Source organism: Rhinatrema bivittatum, chromosome 3 (assembly GCF_901001135.1).
Source record: "Rhinatrema bivittatum chromosome 3, aRhiBiv1.1, whole genome shotgun sequence".
NCBI classification, from domain to species: domain Eukaryota; kingdom Metazoa; phylum Chordata; class Amphibia; order Gymnophiona; family Rhinatrematidae; genus Rhinatrema; species Rhinatrema bivittatum.
In genome coordinates this window covers 111,470,646-111,493,391 of record NC_042617.1, presented here as the reverse complement: position 1 = coordinate 111,493,391, position 22,746 = coordinate 111,470,646, and the positions used below count along the sequence as shown (strand labels likewise).

General features: G+C 43.8%; 1 long non-coding RNA gene across 1 annotated transcript in view; it reads left to right on the top strand.

Annotated features, from left to right (window-relative positions):
• LOC115088653 overlaps positions 1-8,684 on the top strand; it is a 40,822-nt gene extending 32,138 nt beyond the window's left edge. The window contains exons 2-3 of the long non-coding RNA XR_003855813.1: positions 4,560-6,540; positions 7,569-8,684. This is a non-coding gene — a long non-coding RNA (uncharacterized LOC115088653). The remainder of the gene's footprint in view (positions 1-4,559; positions 6,541-7,568) is intronic.
• The last annotated feature ends 14,062 nt before the right edge of the window (positions 8,685-22,746 follow it).

The following is a 22,746-nucleotide window of genomic DNA, read 5'->3' as shown; positions in this document are numbered from 1 at the left end:
CCATTGTCTTGCTGTCCTACACCACTCCGAGCTGTACAAGCTTGACCTTCTACAATGTTCTATCTTTGGCCATCACTCTTAACAATGTTTAATGCACTAAAATTATCTCTTAGCTGTCAGCTGTGCAAACTTGATCACCTTGCAGGGGAGTCACCCCTTATCCTTTATACTCTTAGCTGGGAAATATAGCCAGGTCTCACTCCCATAAAAAACAATTCTAGCATTTAGCTCCTCTCTCCCTCCCTTTCACATTGTATTATATATTATGAATACAGAATACATGTGTGACTGCCAGTGATATTGTCTTTCTGTTCAGAGCTGATGATTCTTAATCCTTACAGCATTTTTCTTGGCCTCTTCAGATGTTGTCTCAGGTCTGGAAGAAAGGTATCCTCCTAGGCAGAAGGTCCTTCTTCATTTGTTTATCAGGAGCCTCTGCTTTGAGAGAACTCCAGGTTCTTGCCTGGTGCATTAGGCTTGGAGACTCCTGTGTCTTCAGGATCTCTGTCTGATCCTTAAAATCATTCTGACCATCTGGATCTTTACCATTCTGAAATGCTTGAACCACACTCCCATCTTCTGCACAGAGGGTGCTGAGAAGAGATACACTGCCCCATCATTCAGCCTTAGACAGAAAGTGTTAGATGTGCTGCTGGAGTCCATCAACCTCTCACACATTGCATCCATGATAGACACAGGGAGAATATTATGTGTTGTATTCTGAGAGGCATCCTTCCTGTTCTTGTAGAATTTCAGAATTTGCCCACTGAGAGTCACATAAATAGGAGTCCCAAGAACTCTTGCTCAACTTCTGTCCTTGTGGAAGGAATTTCTGTTGCCTCTCCAGATAGCATTTCAAGGAGTGAGTAACCATTGAAACAGTGTTATCAAAGGAGAAGGATGGCCTGAGTGACTTTGAAGAAACATCTAAAGAATTCCTGTGGAAATCAGACAAGGGTTTTAGGACAGTCTTTTCTGAGTCATAGGAAGGGCATCATTCTTAGAGGTCAACAAAATGTCACTGGAAGATGGTTCTGTCATACTTCTGGAAGACTGCCTATCAGCTTGGAAGGTAATAGAGATGCCAATGGCAATTGGCTTTCCATGATGTTGCCTGCATATCAATCAACTGTGGTGTATTTGGGGACTGCAGCATAGAGGGAATCCCACCTTCAGTGGGGTTTTCAATCAATGAAAGTTTCAGAGGGTCTCCTCAAAGTGATTCTGGGTGAGGTGAACTTCCTAAGGTTGCAACTGTCTTGTAAATTTGAGGGTGGTGCCTTTCTGTCTGAAGATTTTATTTATAGTGAGGAGACCTTGATGATCTTTGCTTTGTTAAGTTGTTAGTGTAGGCCACCACACACTATTTGGGTAAGAGAGACAGACTTTCAAGTTTTTTTTTTCCTTCTGGATTGCAGCCAAGCAATTGGTGAAAGTGGTACTTCAGAACACTTGATGCTATAGAACTGGCTAACAAGTGTTCTATTTCTTCAGAAAAGATTCAAGAACCAATTCATTGAATCTCCAGAATTTCTGTGTATTTGATGGATTAATTCATAAGTCTTTCACTGCAAATATGGACATCCTTAGCTGCTATCCAGTCCAAAACGTTTCATAAATACTGTTCTTTTTTGGGAAGCTGCCAAGGCAGTTTTGAGGGGGGAAATCATTAGCTATTCAATCAAATGGGAAAAGGAACTTGATAATGATATTTTATCCAACACTCATAAACTGCAGTTTCTCGAAGGTCGTTTGATCACTGATCATTCTCATCAAATCCAATGGGAATTCTTGCAAACCTCCAAACTTAAATGACAAGTTATATCACCGGGCCACTTCTTCGCTTGGTAATCTGCAGCATAAGTTTTTCTTATATGAAAATAAACCTGGGAGAATGCTGGCAAATTTGGTGAGGGCTAAGCATTCCTCTTCTTTTGTTACTAACATTGCTAGTTCTAGGGGTGTTTCCCTTTAGGGATGTGCAATCATTTTTCCCAAATTAGGCAATGTCAACGAAATTTCCTAATTTGGAATGGTTCGGGAGAACTGAAAAACAATCGATTTTTTTTTTCTGAAATTTTGGGAAAAATTCATTTTTGAGTTAGTGCGTGCTAATGGGAGTTAGTGTGCGCTAACTCCTGATAGCACGCACTAACTCTGCACTAACCCAAAAATTGGGGCCCCTGAAAAAAAACAACCCCAAACCATGGGAAAACAAAATTCCTGCGGGGGGGAGGGGCCCGAAATGAAGTCCAACACAAAATTTTTACCCGAAGCACATCTCTATTTCCCTTACTTCTCTCAGGAGATCAGTAAGGCATTTGGGGATTACTACCAGCAATTGTATTCTGCTGAAGATAGTGATTTCAAGACTATGGAAATGTTTTTGGGATGGATAAACTTGCCTCAGTTGTCCCCAGCCCAATTGGATGCCTTGATTAAACCCATACATGTTCAAGAAATTTAACAGGTGATTGCGGAGCTTCTGCTGCTGAAGTCCCCGGACCCTGATGGTGTAAAGGCCAAATTCTATAAAATTCTCAAAAAGAAGGCACCTATGGCCCTTAAAATGCTCTTTGATACTATGGTTTCGTCACGCCACATGCCTTATTCTGTTAAAAGTGCCAACATACGGTAATAGTCATGCCGAAACCAGAGAAGGTACCATCACCTCTCACATCTTATTGGCCCATTTATCTTTTAAACTTAGATATTAAGCTTTATGCTAAACTAATAGCCAATAGGCTTAAGCTGATCATGCCATCCCTGATTAATGAGGTACAGATGGGCTTTGTGCACGGTAGACGAGCAGGGATAAATGTTAGAAGAGTTCTCACACTATTGAAAAACTGGAAATGACTGGAGGTTTTAGACCCTGTTCTAATCAGCTTTGATGCGGAAAAAGCATTTGATCGAGTTTCATGGACTTTGTTTGAATTTGTTTTACCCATGTATGGATTTCAAAGTTTCTTACTTGAAGCTATTCTAACCCGGAGGTGAGAGTATTGGTGAATAATTCCTTTTCTCAAGACTTTCCCTTAACTAGAGGCACCAGACAGGGAAGACTGTTGTCCCCATTATTATTTATTTTGACCTTGAACCATTAGTGTCGACACTTAATGATATGCTCTCCCGGGGATGAGACCTTGAATAAATATCCTTTTCATAAGGTACTATTATTTGCGGATGATATTTTGCTTTTTCTGCCAAAGACTCGAGAATACTTGCCTTGCACCCTAGAAATATTTACTCTTTTTGGTAGCTTCTCTGGGTTGCATCTTAATCTGGACAAATCGGACATCCTGGATCTTTCAGGGGCCCTTCAACCACTTTTATGTCGTATGTATATGAACCTAGCATACTTTGTCGGGATTGTATAGATTTTTACATTCTGTACAATCCTACCGGTTACTGGAATCTTTAGCTACTGCTTGGGGCAAGGAGTTACAAATTACCATAGAAGAGGACAATTTATTTGTTTGTGTTAATTCTTTATATTGTTCCTCTGAAGGGGTAATATTTCAGGAGCTTCAATTTAAACTGTTAAACCGCTTGATATATTCATCCGTCCGTGCCTTAGGGCTGTTATTTCTGCTCATGATAAATGTCTTAAATGTGGGCACATAGCGGCAACGTTGCATCATAGTTTTTGTGAGTGCCCTTACATTCAGAAATTTTGGGAGGATATATTTCACCTTGTGGGACAGTGGTGGGGAACACCTATTATCAGTTCTGCTGAGCTTTGTATCCTGGACTTGCCTTCGGAGAATGGGTGCTTGGGAAAAGTTAGCAACTTTTTTATCTATAAATGTTTTCTTGTGGGAAAGCAGTGTATCCTCATATGGTAGCTAGAGATACTCCCTCCCACAGGTGCCTTGTGGTGTAAAAAGTTGATTGATTTACTGTGTTTGGAATCCTGGTCTGTTAAATTAAAATCTTTTTCTTCCTTGCGGTGCTTTACTATTATTTGGATGCCCTTTATCTCCATTTTGCCCATAGAAATTAAGGCTATAGTTACTCGTGATATGGATATGGTTGGTGGGCGCTAAACTCAACAGCTACCTGTGGAAGGATACACTTTTCACACCTGTATTGTCTGCAGTCTGTGTAGCCATACCTGTTGTACTAGATCCCATGATCGCTTACATATCCACATTCAATAAAAATTATGTGAAAAAAAAAATGTGCATTCAACATGGGCTGAACACAAACACACATGAGTTCACCTGACATCCTCTGCCACTTAGCTGGATAAGTCTGTACTTATCTGACTATCTGGCACAGTTCTGCCTGTGGCCAGTTTTCAGAGCCGGCTTTAGGGCAAATGGCGCCCTCAGCAAAAAGCATTACTAGTGCCCCCCAGCTAAACTTTGGCATGGATTAACAGGGGCAAAGGTTTTTCATGTTTCCCTTTTGAAGCTGCTGGTACTTTCCTGGCAGGTACAAAGACATCCTAGTCCCACGGAGGTGACTTCTGAGATGGACACTGACTTTGAGGTCCAAGAGCTATTAGACTCTTGCAGAAGTCACAACTGAATCAAATATCTCATCTCTTGCAGAAATTTCGGACCCAAAGAGAACTCTTGAGAGCCGGCATCCAATCTTCAGGCCCCTCAGATGTTGAGAGATTTCCATTGACACTTCCTCCAGAAGCCAAAACCAAGTGTCCTGAGGAGGGGGCTCCATGACTGACTGCACTCACCCCCGACAGTTGCTGAAATGGAAAGACACTCCTTCATGGGTGCACGCTGCTGTTCAGCCCCGACATTACCAGGAAATGAGTCATCAGGAAGATCGCCATCACCCCAGCCTCCATGCCATGCTGTATCCTAGAGTGCGTGCATGTGCACCTGCACCATTATTGAGTGTCCCATTGTGGGAAACAGCCTTTGGCACTACCTGATGATGTTAGGACTCTCTCCATATTTAAGATGGTCAGACCCCTCAATCCATGCCTCAGCAACAGGTCCTCCTGTCTTGCAGTGCATCTTGCTCCCTCTCTTGTGCCTTGTCATTTTTCTCCTTGCGTCATTGTCTTGCCTGTCCTGTTTTTTTCTGCCTTGCCTTGTCTGTGGTCTCATGTTTGGTTGTCCTGTCTTGTCCTGGTCTTTTGTGTCCCATCTTCTCTCTATCCTATCTTGACCTGCTTTCTGGATTTGACCCTTGCATTAGACTTAGACTTATCTCTTGGCTGCCGCCTGCCTTTGACCATTGCCTTGGACACTGACCACTCTCTAACCTGCTGCTTGCCATGACCCTTGCCTCAGACATGGACCACACTCTTCTCACTGCCTACCCTGATCTTTGCATGTACCCAGTGAATCCCTGTTAGCTGACTGCCTTGACCTCAGTTTGGCATTGTACTCTCTCTTTGACTTTGCCCTGTTAGAACCTCGCCTAAGCTCTGCTGGCCTCTGGAACCCAAAGACTCAACCTGCAGGGAACGGGGCTGGTACAAGTGAGGTTCCAGTTCTGTCCCAGCCTAGGGCATATCTGCCAGCTATCAGCGTGGGCCTAATAGGTTCACCTACTAGGCTGTGCCAACCACAGCACAGCACAGCACAAGAGTCCACTTGTAGGAACTATGACGTAGACTGTGGACCCTTAGCCTGAGTTGGTGTTGACCCTATCTTAGGAGGAAACTCCCCTGCAGGTCACCAATGTCAGGAAGTGAGGCCAGAGGAAGACAGGGGCCAGCTGGAGCTTCGTCCTTGGGTACCGAGGCCAGCTGGTCTTAGGTGGGCCCCTGTGGAGATACACCGGCATAAGGTCAGAGGGCCCGAGGGTGTAGCCAGAGCAAGATTTGAAAGCAGATGGTTGGCTGGCAAGGTAAGAGCCAGACCAAGGTCCGGGTACCACGGCTCGCAAGTGAGGTGAAGGTCTGACCGAGGTCTGATGGCTGGCGGCTAGCAGGCCAAATGAGGATCAGTCAGAGGGCCAATGGCTGGTGGATAGCAGGCAAGGTGAAGGCCAGACCAAAGGCCAATGGCTGGTAGCTAGCAGGCAAGGTGAAGTCCGATCCGAAGTCCAATGGCAGGCAGCAAACAAGCAAGGAGGTCCAGAAGCCAGAGAGATCTGTCCGAGAGGAAAAGGTACTAGGAGCAAGGAGCAGGAAGCAGGAACTGGAACAGGAGTCAGGTACTGGAACTTGAGTCAGGTACTGGAATCAAAGTCCTTCCAGAAGTAGCGCAGGATCCCGACAAGAAGCAACTCAGGAGACTCTTTACCAAGCCATCTGGGTATGGCCTGGAGGAACCTTAAATAGGCCCGAGATGATAACGTCATCCTCTGGGATGGGTGCAGGTTTCCCCGCCATTGGCTCTTTAAATCATAGCCGGCGCCGCACGTGCACACCTAGGGGAACCCCAGGCGGGGGCTGGAAGCTGGTGGTGCCCATGCACCGGCGAGGCCAAAGAAGCCCCAGCGTCCGAGAGTGTGAGCGGAGTCGAACAGGGAAGGCAGGCCGCTGAAGCCAAAGACCCAGGCACGGCAGGGAGGCATCGCCGGGCAGATGGAGCTGGCCTAGGGGTTCCGCAGATGGTGAGTGCAATACTACTTCCCTTATAATAGCATTCTGGGAGTTCCAGTTCAGTCTTTCCTATTGAATTTCCTTAAAAAATATATAGTATTAGTCACTGCATGGAGTGAGGCAAAACCAGGAATGGATCAACCTGTCCAGAAATTATTGATCTATTCGGCTAGCCTACTCTTCAGTGCTTGTATTATCTGACTTGTGCAACACTTAATTTGTCTAACCATTATATCACAATGTAAGGGGGGGGGGGGGACGGACATTTTCTGGCCCTCACAATATGCACCATCCTCTCACCTACATCTTGTATGTGGCTTTGGCTGGTCAGAGTTCTCTCACTGTGTTATAGGTATTACTAGACTAGCCTTTCAGATGCAGCTTAGTATTAGTATGCAATGATGGTGCACCATTCCCCAACTAGGTGAGCTTTCTTCACTGAATACAAGCATAGGGATTGTATCTTCACAGAGGAGGCCCAGAGGAAAGTTTAGGAGAAGATTTCTATGAAGTCACTTCCATGAAGTATATAGGATTAAAGAAAGAAAGAAGTTCCCACAAGCTGAGGACTAGTGCACAGGGAGATGCTACAGGTAGGGCATCCTGACTGGAAAAGTTCACAACAATCTGAGTCAGAGCCCACTAAAAGTAGCCCTAGACTATAAGGAGAGGGAACATAACCTCAGAGTAAAAGATTTAAGCTAACTCTCACCTACTTGGGGGGGGGGGTGTGAGGGCAGGTTGGAAGTGGCACCTGTTTGTCCCAAAGACCAGACCAGTGTAGTGGGTCTGGAGGTAACACGAAAGTAGATTATTTTGTTTCCTGTGTGAACACAGAGAGTGTTGCAACTTTATACAGAAAAAAATTCCTGATTAGATATTCATTTCCCAGCCATCACTCAATAAATCTTTTCATGTTCTACCATTGCACAGGTGTGCAGAGCAGTTTAATAGACAGATTGCCTCCAGAACAGGAAAAGTCTATGTGATGACAAAGTATAATGGCAAATAAAATACTCTGGTTTTTCCCCCTGTGTAGGAACCCCAGAGGTGTTGAGGCTTTGGGGGATCCAATGGCCCTCCCTATGTGCCCTTACTGGATAGGGAACACTTGTATAAATATATGGTACTATACATATGTATAGTCAATACATACATACAAGAACTTTATATGACTTTCTGGTTGAAAATGCTCATCTGGATGATCTTCAGCTTGAGAGGTGTCCAAGGATCCCAGACCTTCCACAGCTGTATCTGAAATGATGCTGAACACCTTCCATTCTGTTGTGGAGAAGGTGATCTGGCTGGCAAGCCCCTCAGCCCTCATCTTAACTTGCTTCCGCTTCACAAGATGTTGGAGTTCTCACTACTTTTGGCTGAGTTCTTTTACACTGCAGTTGATGTGAAAGACAGTATTGAGCCTGTGGGGGATCTTCTCCCATGTCCTCTCTTTTCTGTATGAGCCCATTTTCCTGGAGCAGGGACCATACAGGACATACTGGACCTTCATGTTCTAACAGATAAGAAAGTCCATCTCCCTAGGTAGGAAATTAGACTTCCACAATAGCGTTCTACTTCTAGTCATGGTGCAAGTAGGAATGCATGTGCTGTGTGCAGATCCTTTATACTTTCATTCACATGTAAATTGCATGAATTTGTGCACATAAATGGGCAGGATTTATGCAAGTAAATATTACAATTAATGCCCATGTTAGGCACCTTACCTTGGCTTTCAATAAAATGTATGTGTCAATTTAAAGTGGCTTTGCTAGTACACAGGATGATTTATGGAGTCTTTGACTACTGGTTGAACTCTATATTGCAGGTTTATAAACCCTCTCGCTTAAGATCAAAGAATAAATGCATACTTGAAATTCCATTGGTAAAAATTTCGTGCCTTGAAATTTCAAGAGAAAGAGCTTTTTCTGTTGCTGGATCTTTACTCTGGAACTCTTTACCAGATCAGATAAGAACTTCAGAGTGTCACAGTTTCTTTAAAAATATGCTGAAGACTTTTTGTTTAAACAGGCATTTAATGACTTGCATAAATAAACCTTTGGTTCAAGTTGCTTCACACCTGCTGGTTGTTACTCTTTCAGAACTCTATACATGTTTCTAGGTGTTTACCACTGTCTTTCTTGGTTTTTGTTTGTAATTTTTATGTATATCACCTTTTTGTAATCCACCTTGAGCTCTTCTTGTAATAAAGCAGACAATAAATTTTACTAAATTCAAATTAACAAAATTCAAAAGGTACAGGGATTACTACCCTTAAACAATTAGCCTTGATTCCTTGATACAACTGCAACTTCATTATCTGCTCTAATGGTGGGGAGAAAATGCTTGTTTGTTATTTGCATATATATAGGTGTAATATTCATGAGTATATTCTCTTCAATGCTGTGGTATATGTCTATTATTTCCCCTTGTGAGTTCAGAGTTATCCAGCTGTTTTCCCTTATATAGACTATATAAGGGATAACAGCTGGATCCATCTCCTCAGGGAGTCTCAGATCCAGTCAAGTGTTTCTCTCTATAGTTTGTAATGTGGGTAAGACCTGGACCAGACTTGCCTATCCATGATGCCATGGAGTCTGTTGCTATTCTATCACCGCAAGCTATATCTTGGATATCAGGAAAGTATGGCATGTGTAGATGAATACCTCATCATCAGAACCGTAGATTATTTATATTTTAGGCTTGGCCTTTTTTTTCCAATAAATTGGTGTTTCTTTCTATGTGGAACATGATCTTAATTTTGAACTATCTATTTCATAGTAATGCATATGTATCTTGTGTCTTACAATATATCTGACCAAAAATTCTAATAAGACTCTATCAACCCTTTGTCTTTTAATTTATGTCTGGATGGGAAAAAGCTAATGAAAATAACAGTTCTGAATTCTAATATTTACACTTAATCATCATTTTAAATGTAAATGTAAAGCACCAGCCATCTCTACTCTACTCCACAGAAACCATTTATATTGTTAATAATTACAATATAGCAAAGTAGTGTTCCCTAGGAGGAAGAGTGAAGGTGAGATAAAAAGAGAATTTGGTGCCATGCAAGAGGACATCCCTTCACTTGTTCTATCCCTGCTGGGTTTACAAAAGGAACACAAGTTTCTGCTATTTCTAGAGATATGTTAAATAAGGATTCCCTCTAAGGGGGGAAATAATCACAGCCCAAAATGGGAAGAAATCTTTAATGTATAAGGCTCAAAAGAAAGGAGAAACAATGGCATCTTAGAAGAAAGGAAAGATCCACTTTGATCTACCAAATGATCACCTTTAGTTGCTCCTGAAAAAAAGAAGAGTTTAGGTTTAAGTGCATTTTGGAGTAAATTTTGACAAAAATATTTCTAGTATTAGGTTTTCTATTTATGAAATAAAGCAACTGAGCTAAAATACAACTGTTTCTGATTATTTTGTTACAGCTGAAGTATGGGCAAATGTCTTTTTTCTACTATTCTTTTTATTGCAGGGTTTTTCTTAAATTTTATAATGCTCCCTCCCCCCCCCCCCCTTATAATCCAGTGCTTCCCAAACTGTGGATTGGAACCCCAATGGGGTCACAAAACTTTCAGCTGGGGTCACACGTGCCTCAAATGGCAGCACTCTTTAGGCAGCAGCAGCATTAATAGTGGAAATCAGGGTGGGGTCTGCAGTGGTTTTGCCTTTGTATGAATTTCTATGGTAACAGAAAGCCCTGCACAAGGGGAGATTGGGCTACTGCAGGGTCTGTGTGCTTGCACTGGCTCACAGGCCCTGGGCTGACTTTCAGGCCCGGCACCACTGGGTATGCAAACTGTGCAATTGCACAGGGTGGCATACCCGGTAGAGTGGGTGTCAGGAATAGGAAGAGGCCTGTGAAAAAGCAGGAGGCACTTTTGTACCAAGGAGGGACGGGGGAAGTTGTTACTTTTATGCTGTGTACCGGCCGTGTACAGCAGGAAGACTGGTGGAGCCATGGTGGAGCTCATGCCACCACTGTCCATAGAAAAAGTCACATCCAGGTGCTCTTCCTACTTCCTATCTGTGCAGCCCTGGAAGAAAAATGCTGCCGGAGCAGCGCGAGCAGGAAGGAGGAGGAGCATCATCCGTATGCCGAAAGGGAACAGCATTTGTAGCAGGGCCGCCACAGATCCCACCTCACAGCGGCCTGAGAAGAGGAGGCCCGGTAGCAGGGCCACTTTGGATCCCACCTCACAACGGCGCGAGACGTTCAGAGTCATCATGAAGTACATCCTGTGGTGACCCATAAAGAGGCGGCCCAGAGGTAAGAGAGAGGCTGAGGCTCAGTGAGTTGAGAGACTGTGTGTGGGAGTGAGAGCCTGTATGATCAAAGAGACAGCATGTGAGAACCTCTGTGTGTGTGTGGGAAAAAAAAGGGACCCTGTAAAAAGAATTGGCAAAAGACCAAGAAAAGGAAAGTGGAAAAAACTAAGATCAGACAGCAAAGGTAAAAAAAAAAAACATTTTTGAATTTTTAGTGATTGGCATATGTTATCTTTGGGCATGTGCAATCTCTATGCCAATCTTGCGATGTATGAGATCAGCATGGAGGAACTGGAAGCCCTGCAAATTTTTAATACTGCGGGGCCTGCACAGAGGAGGCAGCAGAATGGGCTTCAGTGTCAGTAGCAGCGATCGGTGCCTCCCCAATAGCCATGTGGCAGCAGTGAAAGCGGCAGCAGAGGAACGAGAGAGGATCCGAGGTTGCTGGCAAAAGAAAGAGAGGGGTCTGCCTTCAGTGTATGCATGTGTATCAATTGGAGCTCTGTGTTTGTATGTGAGAATGGGGGCTGCAGGTGGATTCCAGTTTTCCAACTTGCCAGCAGCTGAAATGAAGATGAGAACCTGATGCTGCTGGTAGATCCCAACTAAAGAAAAGCTGGAGATGCCTGTGGGTTTGTCTGAGAGGGAGCATATGTGTGTATGAGCTTGTATGTGTGTGTGTATATAAGAAAAAAGAGGAGAAAGTTTGTGCATCCCTCTTCCACTAATCCATGACAATCTCGGGGTGACTGGAATTCAAAGTTCGGAGGTATGGAGAGTGTGAATTTTTAAAATCCATTTTAATTTTATTTTTCAGGTGTTATTTGCTATGCCTGCTGTTTTGAAATATTTTATTGGTGTTTGGGACATTTAAAAAAACATATATAAGTTTTTAATTATTTGATCTTTTATTCATCAGCTTTTTTAAAAATATTATTATTATGCTTTTAGTGTTATGATTATGTATTTATTTTATTTCTTGATTTTATTGTTTGATGTTTGAGGAATGGTGATGGTTCTGTGTTTTCATTGTTGCACTACATAAAGGGGCGGATTTTAAAAGGAGCGCGAATAGCCTACTTTTGTTTGCGCTCCAGGCGCAAACAAAAGTACGCTGGATTTTAGTAGATATGTGCGGAGCCGCGCGTATCTGCTAAAAACCTGGATCGGCGCGCGCAAGACTATGGATTTTGTATAGCCGGCGCGCGCCGAGCCACGCAGCCTACCCCCGTTCCCTCCAAGGCCGCTCTGAAATCGGAGCGGCCTCGGAGGGAACTTTCCTTTGCCCTCCCCTCACCTTCCCCTCCCTTCCCCTACCTAACCCACCCGCCCGGCCCTGTCTAAACCCCCCCTTACCTTTGTTGGGGGATTTACGCCTCCCTCTGGGAGGCGTAAATCCCCGCGCGTCAGCGGGCCTCCTGCGCGCCGGGACGCGACCTGGGGGCGGGTCCGGAGGGCGCGGCCACGCCCCCGGGCCGTCCCCGGGCCGTAACCACGCCTCCGGGCCCGCCCCCAAAACGCTCCCGGCACGCCCCCTAAACGCCGCGCGGTTCGGGCCCGCCCCCGACACGCCCCCCTCGGAGAACCCCGGGACTTACGCGAGTCCCGGGGCTCTGCGCGCGCCGGTAGGCCTATGTAAAATAGGCTTACCGGCGCGCAGGGCCCTGCTCGCCTAAATCCGCCCGGTTTTGGGCGGATTTAGGCGAGCAGGGCTCTGAAAATCCGCCCCAGAGTGTCTGACTTTTTGCAGTTTCCAGTCCAGTTATTGTCTGCACATTTGTATTTCTACTTTATGATTACTCTATTCTGTATTTGGTGAGGGTCTGTTTATGTTCTGACTGAGGTGAGGCATTCTCCTAATAGGAAGTGTATTAGTGTTTTAGGGCTTTCAGAGGGTCAAGTTCACATCCAACACACATCACAATAGGCCTAATACCATATGGGTTCCAAGTGTCTTTTTTGCAGGGATTTCTGGTTGACATTACAGCAGTGCATGCAAATATAATATAAGTGATATTTTTATAAAATCCGGGGTCGGCGCACGCAAGGGGGTGCACACTTGTGCAACTTGTGCGGGCCGAGCCCTAGGGGAGCCCCGATGGCTTTCCCTGTTCCCTCCACCCCCCCCCCCCCACCTTCACCTCCCTTCCCCTACCTAACCCGCCCCCCAGCACTACCTAACCCCCCCACTAACCTTTGTTCCATAAGTTGCGCCTGCCAGCCAAGTGCTTGCACGCGTGATCCCCCGGCATGGCCGCTGTCCCGGAGGCCTCGGTCCCGCCCCGCCCCACCCCTGGACCACCCCTCCCACTCCCCGCCCCTTTTTTCAAGCCCTGGGACATATGCGCGTCCCGGGGCTTGTGCGCGTCGCCGGGCCTATGCAAAATAGGTGCATGCAGGTGCATGCTGGTGCAAAATAGGTTCGGTGCATGCAGGAGTGGGTACACGCGTAACCCTTTTAAAATCCACCCCTAAATGCATAACTCATCTGTGTGTGTGGAATGGGGTGGGGTGGGGGGGCATTGTGCAAGGCTATAAGGTTCGCCTAGGGCACATACTAGCCTTGCGCCAGCCATGGGTTTGAGGGGGGGGGGGTGTCAGTTTTTAAAGTTTGTATCACTGAAGGGAGCTGGCCATTGTTTTTGGTGGTCCCAGGACAGGGAATGAATGAATGCCGGGGAGGGGGGTGGAGGCAGCCCTGCTGACTTTCTTTTTTTTAAAATTTTAAAATTTATACTTTATTGAGTTTTTTCGAATTAAAAGTAAGACAATCTTACAATAGAAAATAGGAACATTCATATCATATTTCCATATATATACAAGAAAACGAAATAGAGAAATCAAAACACTGATATAAGTTCCTCCTTAAAGCAATATCTCAGAAGGGGGCGAATATATGAGAGATTTCTAAATGAAATAGTCGATTTCGCAACTTGCGAAGGAAATAGGCTTTACCTGACTTGACAACCAATACACTATTATGATCCCAACTTAGTACTAACTAGAAGATATAATAGTAATCATCCTAGAGTTTATAAACGATTTAAGCTGTTCAGGAAAATAAAAAATAAAACATTCTTTCTGTGATTTCACAATGCATTTGCATGAGTATCTTAACACAAATGAATAACCCATAGATATTACTTGTACGCTATAAGACAAAAATTCCCTTCTTCTCTGTTGTGTTGCTCGGGTAAAGTCTGGATAAATTCTTACTGGTGCCCCATAAAATGGGGTCGTCATATTCTTAAAGAAATTCTTCCTCACTATACTCATATCTTGTTCAGAGGCAAATGTTACAAGAAGGGTAGCTCTTTCACAAAGTTCCAATGTGGAATCTTCCAGGTATTGAGTAAGATTACCCAGCATCTCGGCCTGGTTTTCTGCCTGTTGTCTGTCCTTGAGTGAGACTGTTAGGCAAAAAAACTTGATGATGCAAGTAAGCCTAGTCTTATCAAGCTTCAAATTCTCTAGAAAAAAATTTTCAAAGTAATTTCCACTGCTTGTCCCATTATTTTTGGAAAGTTCAGAAATCTTAGGTTGAGATGTCGAGAATAATTTTCAAAGTTTTCAATCCTATGTGAAGCATTAGTTATATCTTTAATTAGCTTCACATTACACTCACAGTTAACCTTCAATGTAGCCACCATCGCAGAAATGCTGGGTTCCACATTTTTAACTTTTACTTCCAAATTTTCCACTTTTATGTTAAGAATCTCCACTTTTGCATTGAAATCTTGAAATGAATTGCCTAAACTGGCTACTAAGTCCCAGAGCGCATCTAGAGTCACAATGGCTGGTTTAGGTATTGATTGAACTGCGAGCTTACCCTCGTTCTCCTTTCTTCCTCCTTCTGGAGTAGATGTTCTCTGCACTCCCTCTGACTCTCCTTCCCCCATCTCAGAGGCTCCTTCGGGAGATAGGGGCAGTCCATAGAATCCTCCTCTTTGTTCCTCTCCTGCCGATATCGCAGCCGTTACTTCTCCGAACTGCTTCTCAGCAACAGCTAGGACATCGGTGGGGAGCGTCATCAATGGGCACCGGGAATCAGGAGGGCTGAGTCACTTCCCCCTGCGTCGCTGAGGCTCCCTCCTCTAACGTCGAAGCGGGGATATTCACCTCCTTTCCAGTTGCCAATCCGGGTGAGTATGATGTTGTTAATCACTGTCCCGATATTGGGGGCTGGTCGGAGGGGTATACCCAAATGTTCCCCTTTCTTTTCGCAGGCATATTGGCAAATTTTCAGGAAAATCAGGGACAGTGTTTCCTCACCACCTTCACGCCGCCATCTTGCCCTGGCCCTGCTGACTTTCATTAGTAATTCTGCTACCATTTGCAGATTATTGTCAGACTTAGGACCAGCCATGAGGAGAGGGAAGGGCTGAGTGTGCATGAGCCAGTAGAGATTGCCATGGTTCCTCTCTCCTCACCAACCACTGAACCTACCCAAGAGAAAAATGTTGCCCCTGTCATCAGCTTGACCACTCTTCCCATCAGTTTTCATCCACCTTTTGACCAGGGCCCAGTTAGATATTTAGAGAAGGAGCTGTTTGAACGGAGGGATCAGGTGGAGTTTGAGGGTTAGATCAGCTGAAGAGGGATTGGCTGTGGAGGGGAATGAAAGTAGATTGGCTGGTGATGTAACAGAGAAGCTGGGGTGTGAAAGGGAATCAGAGGGATGTAAAAGAAGGGTTGAAGGGGAAGGGGAGACTGATAGACAATGAGATGAGAGGGAAATGATAACAGGATCAAGTTGGGGGTTACAAGATGGGCATGGAGTGAGAGAGGATTATCTGGGGATAAGAAAAGGGCTGAAGGAGGTGAGAGGAAGTGGGCTGGATAGGTGAGAGGAGCTGGGGAAAATAAGTGGGTATCAACTGGAGGGGCAGAAGTTGAGAGAAGGGGTATGCTGGAGGGGGAGAGTAGAGATTGAAGGAGGATGAGAGAAAGGATTGACTAGAGAGGGTGGATGTTGAGAGAGGAGATCAATGGAGGTATAGTGAGGGTGAGATGGAGTGATTATTGGCAGGGGACCACACCCCTGCTAATCTGGTCATCTTTTGGGGGTCATGTGAATTCTCAAATGCTAAAATGGGGTCACATTAGCTAAAAGTTTAGGAGGCTTTGTTATAATCCAATCACTGTAGCAAATGTCATTTGGATAGGGACATCATATTGTGGTTCCTTTTGAATGTCTTATCATACACAATCATGATTCTTTGTTCTTCCATCCCTCTTCTTTGATAAACCAATCTTAAGACTCTGTGAAATTAAACAGGCCACTGCTTTATTAATACAATATAAGCAATATAATCACAAATGTACCCCATACCAAGCACTAATCTTATATCTGCCTGCCTACCATATTCTAGGTAGGAGCCTGTGCACCCATTGAATCTACCATGAAATAAGTTAGGTCAATTCTCCGGCCATGGTTGCAAGTTAGAAGCACTTACCCAGTATAATTGTACCCAGCATGTGTTGTGTGGTATTTTCTGAGCTTTTCCAGTGTATGACAGGCCACCTGCCTGTTGAACTGCCACAGCACCATCTCAGCCACAAGCAGATGCTTGGTGCAAACTCCCCCTGATAAGGAGGGGGCTTCTGCCTCTTCTGGAATAAGGAGAACCCCAAACCCCCAGTATCCCCGCATTTCAACCCTTTGGCTTGGGTACTCCTTCCACAGGGCTAGGGTAGTCAGTTCTCTCATGCTGTGGCTTGTTCCCCCAAAAATATTGTTCTAAAGCTGCTTTTATTGCTTTATTAAAAAGGTCCTATCCAATGTCTCATACATGTCACTGCTGTGATAAAACCCAGGGCAATTGCTCAAAACCCATTTGTATGAAATCTGATAGCTGACCCTTTGCAGCACCCATAAACTGATCTGCTGGTTCAGCTTTCTCCGTTCTCAGTTCCGGAACATTGTCTGCACCTAACATCATCGAGTTATGATGTCTGACTCAAATATAGCCATTTCTGGGAGAAGAACCATCAAGTCAGCCAAATTTCATTTTACTGTTCTAATCAATTGCCTACATGTCAAAGCTCTGACTGTTTTTTTTCCCTCCATGTGAAGCCCCAAATCATTGGATTAAGCCAGAGTTCTGCTTTATGAAAAACTTCAGCTGACCCCAGCGCATCCAACATTTGCTCATCCATTGTATGTTTATTCCACTTACTAAGAGGCCTTAGCAACTTCAATAGAGTTTTGACCTTTGTCAGTCCAGAGGATAAAGCAATGACCAACAATCCTACATCTCAGAGGCAAGCCTGAAATGAAATGAAAGTCAGAGCTTGTGCGATTATCTAATTCACTGAAACCCTGATGTAAGATGGAAAAGCAACAGATTGCCAGTGCCTGTTTTTCTGTATTATATTGTGAGGCAGACCCAGCTTGTATGGCGCTTGTGATTCCAGTTTAAAAAATGAGTCTCAAACCCTGTTGTATCTAAGCCTATCACTGCAATATTGCGCTAAACTGAAAGCATAATAATGAGGAAAAGGCAGAGTGTACTAGGAACTGCAGACCACCACGTGGCCTTACATCATAAAATGCCTTAGCGTTTTGTACAGTGACGAGTGCTACTGCTTGTTATATTAATGTTTGGTCTCTGCCCTTCCGGTCAGTATTTTTATCTGTGAAACTTTCAGCAGCAACTTATTATTATCCTGAAGATATTTATTTCTTAACAGCAGGCAACTGGAGTTGCTTCTCCCCTTAGAGGGCAAGTGGATATGGCACCCCCAAAGAGTTTCTTTTCAACAAGAAAGTGGCACACATTTCGGGTGTCGGGTCATACATGCCGCAATCACTCAAGTATGCTATGTGCCGCAGGATACCTTTCAACCAGTGTTGGATTGACCACTCTGCCTGACATGGATGGGTTTTGCAGGAAAACCCAGCCAAATGAGAAGCTATGGTTTGCCTCATAATGCTTGTTCCCTTTGCCTTCATAATATAATCCATTATTGTATGGACCAGAATGGGGTTTAGCACCCATCCCATGTTCAACAGGAAATAGTGGAGTTTCTTTTAATCATGCCTGTATGCCTGTATGCCGCTCATGTAGCTGCGTACATGCTTTATATATTTATTTATTTTATTTATTTAAAAGTTTTCTATACCGTCATTAAGTTATTTACCATCATAACGGGTTTCAATAAGGCACATATAGAGGAGATTAGTTCATACTTTACAAAGGGGGTGCCAATAGTATCCAGTAACAAATAAACATTAAAGGCTATTTGGTTTATGACATGGATTTTCCATTGATGTATGTCTCCTAGGAGATAACATGTGGTTCATTCTTTGCATTACGGGTTATTGACTATGATTAAATGTGTGATAAAAAAGAAAAAATAATTTCCAGGTAGGCACTTGAAGATTGTGTTCGGTGCTATATGCCTGCTCTTCCTTACTTATCTGTGCCGTTCTCTTTGTAAAAGGCCTGTTTGAAAAGCCAGGTTGTGAGGTTTGTTTTAAATAGTTTATAATTTCTCTGGAGTCTTAGATCGAGGGGCATAGTGTTCCATATTTAATATGGGACCAGCCAGTGATAGTGCGGAATAGGAATAGGCCTACTTATTCTAGCCCATAACCAGGATACGCAGGGGCTAATAGTGGTTTATGGACTCTTCCTCCAGGATGAGCTTCTTCTGTGTGCTTTTATGAGTGCTCTGCTAATATGTCACCCGAGTGCCGCTGCACAGATGTTGTATGAGCTTCTATGTACCCAGACACCATAGTGCCAGAGTTCCTGCAGTACAGAACGACTATTCCTCTCTGGATGCCAGTTAGAATGAGAGCAATTCTATTCTTTACTGTGCCCATGCCATTATGTTTAGGCATTGTAACATAAATGCTGTTTTTTCTTGGCTTGTCAGTTTCCTTCTACTTCTTTGGTGCTTCCAGCTCAATCAGAACAAGGCCATGAGCCTTCATTTGCAACTATCTGAGATATTTCCCCTATTTTACAACTACTCCCAACTTATTAAGTTCAGTCATTGTAGCAAAAGTACTTGACTGGCGGCCATGCACCAGAGTTCCTTCCGAAGCCCTGAAATAAAGGGCCCTAAATCCAGCCACTAAGTGTCACCATTGTGCAGTGACTATGACTGCTTCCCCCCACCCAGAAGCTGTGAATCATCTGGACATGCCATACTTTGTCCTTCCTGCTTGCTGTAGATTTTGTGCATCTACTGTGCTGCCAGTGCTGCAGACATTATTGCAGCCGATGATCTGTGTGAGCGGCACTCGGATGACATATTAGCAGAGCACTCATAAAAGCACACAGAAGAAAAGACGTTTCCTAAGGTAACCCATGCATCTGCACAGAAAGGATCGTTCACCAAGGCTCCCCTTGCACCACCAGTGCCAAGCCAGGCACAAAAAGGCACCATCCCTCGGTGGCATGATGGAGAATGACCACACAAAGGTTCCCCAGAGGCAGGGGAGAGAGACTGTGGCTTTTGCAGGCCCGCCCCCCAGTTACCGCCGGGATTCACCATTCTCTGTGAGAATGGAAAAATCCCGGCCTAAGTGTAGCTAGGTTTAAAAAGAGTTTGGATAAGTTCCTGGAGGAAAAGTCCATAAACCACTATTAGCCCCTGCATATCCTGGTTATGGGCTAGAATAAGTAGACCTATTCCAGGAGATACTACCGAGTGTTTGTGACTTGGTTTGGCCACTGTTGGAAACAGGATGCTGGGCTTGATGGACCCTTGGTCTGACCCAGCATGGCAATTTCTTATGTTTTTATAAATATTTTTCTGTAGATGGAGAGAATAAATCAACCAGAATAAATCAACATTTAAGTTCTATTGAGGCTCGGGGGGTAAGGGGGGTAAAGAAAAGGCAAGATTGAAATAAGCATATTAAATGTTAGCAATGCAAGAGCATAAGACACAATCAAATTTCACAACATCCACAGTAATAGCAACTTTGACAAACTTTATCATACTCTCATGCCGATGCAGAAACCTGAGCATTAAAACTGTGCACTACAATTCAGCACATAGTTTCCTAACGCATAGGAGAATTTTTTTTTAACTTCCAATGCAGCAAACTAATAGTATGCTAATGAAATGGGAGCTAAACTACACTCCAGTTAAAAAATGCATTCAGTATGGGCTGAACGCACATTTTAACTTGGGGGGGGGGGGGGGGGTTAGGGGAGCCACTAGTGGAAAAGTTCATCTGACATTTGTCCTGCTTAGCAAGATAAGTCTAGATTTATCCGGCTAAGGGGTGGTGGAGTGGGAACTTTTTTTAATTTTATGTGCCAACACAGCAGCACTGGAAACTTTGCAGGACCTCTGACAGCGGCGTAAAGTCTTCAGCCTTAAAAAAATATGTGTGTTCAGCCAGCGCACCGCTCTGCATTTGGAGGGCATTGTAACAGCAATAAACTTTTAATTGCAACTCTACCAGGTTTTCTCCTTTGTAACCTCCTGGTGCTATGCAAGTCCGTTCCAAAACCTGGATCCCTGGTGCGTCCTTCCAGGAGTCTCTCTCTCTCCCCAGAGTCAATGTAATCTCAGATTGAAGCACAATATAATAGTGTCACTCTCAGTAGATAGTATTTTTCTTTTTAATAAGTGTCTTCTTTCTAAATACATCCCTCCTGTTTGTCCCATCAAACCTGTAATTGAGCGCAATTATTAAAGTGCTCTAGCCAGAGTATATGGGTGCCATGAAATAGCCTCACTACTGGATGCCTTGCAGTTCTGCTGTCTGATAAGTCAGCAGGGGATCCAGTAGGGTCTCCAGAGTTGGGTATGGTGGGTGTGGGTGCTCCACGTTGTAGGCTAAAAAGCCCTTTTGTCCCTCATCGCTTCTATCAAAGAAAAATAAAAAACTTCACTGCTGCAGCTGGCAGGCCACCTCGATTCCTGGCCTTCCATACAGTGTGCCTACTCTGGGTGTGTGCACTGCTCTGAACTGTGATGGAACTAGAAATAATAATAAAAAAAAATATCAACACAGTTTTCTAACTGGCTAGCAACTATTTCTCTTACTGCCCTAGCCATACGCTGGTTCAGGAGCAGGTGCTTTTCTCTCTCTCGCTGGATTCAGAAGTTCTTCAGCCACTTATATAACTCACAGTGGCTCTCTCTCTCTCCTGGCACTAAGCTTGCTTGGCTGTGTTTACACACAGCACTTCTATACACCCTGCTTGTCTCTCTCTGGATGCTAGAGCAGATATAAGGTCCCAAAGGCCATATCTCGAACACAGTGTTTACTCCACATTTCCCTGTAGCATTGTAAGATCTGAGGGGTCAGGATTCCCATGAGCGGAGGTAAAGGCAACTTTCAAGGCCCTTAGAATTGCAAAACACTTAAGTCCCAGATCATAGCTCTTATATAGAGCAATGATGATAACAGCACTGATGAGCATTAAAATCACCATGCATAAAAAACCACTCCGGAAGCTGACTTGATTTCCAAGAACACTTTTACTGAATTGTTATGATAAGATGAAAATGTGCTTAACATAACATAACATAACATTTATTTTTTTTTTTTTATTTAGCATTTTTCTATACCGACTTTCCAATAACAAAATTACTGATCAATTCGGTTTACATTTTAAACAATAACAACAATGACAAGTAAATGTCTTACAATGAACAGGTCGAATTAACTTGGATTAAGATATATGGGGGTAATAACATAATTAACATGTACGGAGCCTAATATAGGCTAGAGGTTGGGTTTTGATAATAGACTGCCAAAGATCATGTGATTTCTAGAGAAGATCTATATAGTTCTCTAGCGTGTTACCACTGAGGGGATATTGGCAGGGATATTTCACAGGTTGATGTTATGGGAAGGCTTGGTTGAATAACCAAGTCTTGAGTCTTTTTTTAAATGTAGTGGAGCATTGCACTGATCTGAGCTCTGATGGGAGAGTGTTCCAGAGTTTAGGTCCAGCTGTGGAGAAAGCTCTTTTACTTAATGTTGACTTCATCGGTGGAATTTGAAGGTTGTTTTTGTAGGCTTGTCTCACTGGTCTGGAAGATGTGTGGAGTTGGAGAGGGAATGTGAGCTCGAGTGGTGCCAGGTTGTGTATTGCCTTGTGGGTTACTGAGAGCACTTTGAATAGTATTCTGAATTTGACGGGAAGCCAGTGTAGGCTTTTTAAGATGGGTGAGATGTGGTCTCTTTTGTTGGACTTGGTTAAGATCCTCGCTGCAGCGTTCTGCAGCATCTGTAGCAGTTTTATGGCGTTGGCAGGGAGACCCAGTAGAAGTGAGTTGCAGTAATCTATTTTCGTGAGAATGATTGCTTGTAGAAATAATCGGAAGTCTTTGAAATGTAGGCGTGGTCTCCTAACATAACATAACATAACATATGCCATACTGGGTCTGACCAAGGGTCCATCAAGCCCAGTATCCTGTTTCTAACAGTGGCCAATCCAAGCCACAAGTACCTGGCAAGTACTCAAACATTAAATAAATTTCAAGCTACTATTGCTTATTAATTCTTCTTTGCACTGGCTCCCCATTAAATACAGAACCCAATACAAAATTCTAACAATCATTCACAACTCTTTATATAACAAAAATATCACATGGTTAAATGCTTCCTTACATCTTTACATACCCAATACAACATTAAGATCGGCCAACAAAGGTCTACTACAAATACCATCGATTAAGGGTGCTCACCTGAGTGAAGTCAGGGAGAGATCTATCTCCATTGCGGGTTCCAAACTCTGGAACACCATGCCAGTCGAGTTAAGACTTGAACCAGATATTAAGATCTTTAAAAAGGCTTTAAAAACTTGGCTTTTCGGCATTGCTTTTGCACAGACAGAGATAGGTTAACAGGAAAACAACATTACAGTAAGACATGTTAACCTTGTTATTGGCATCCTGTTCCCGTAGATAGGAAAAAACAGGTCAACATTATAATAGTTTCGTTTATTTTAGTT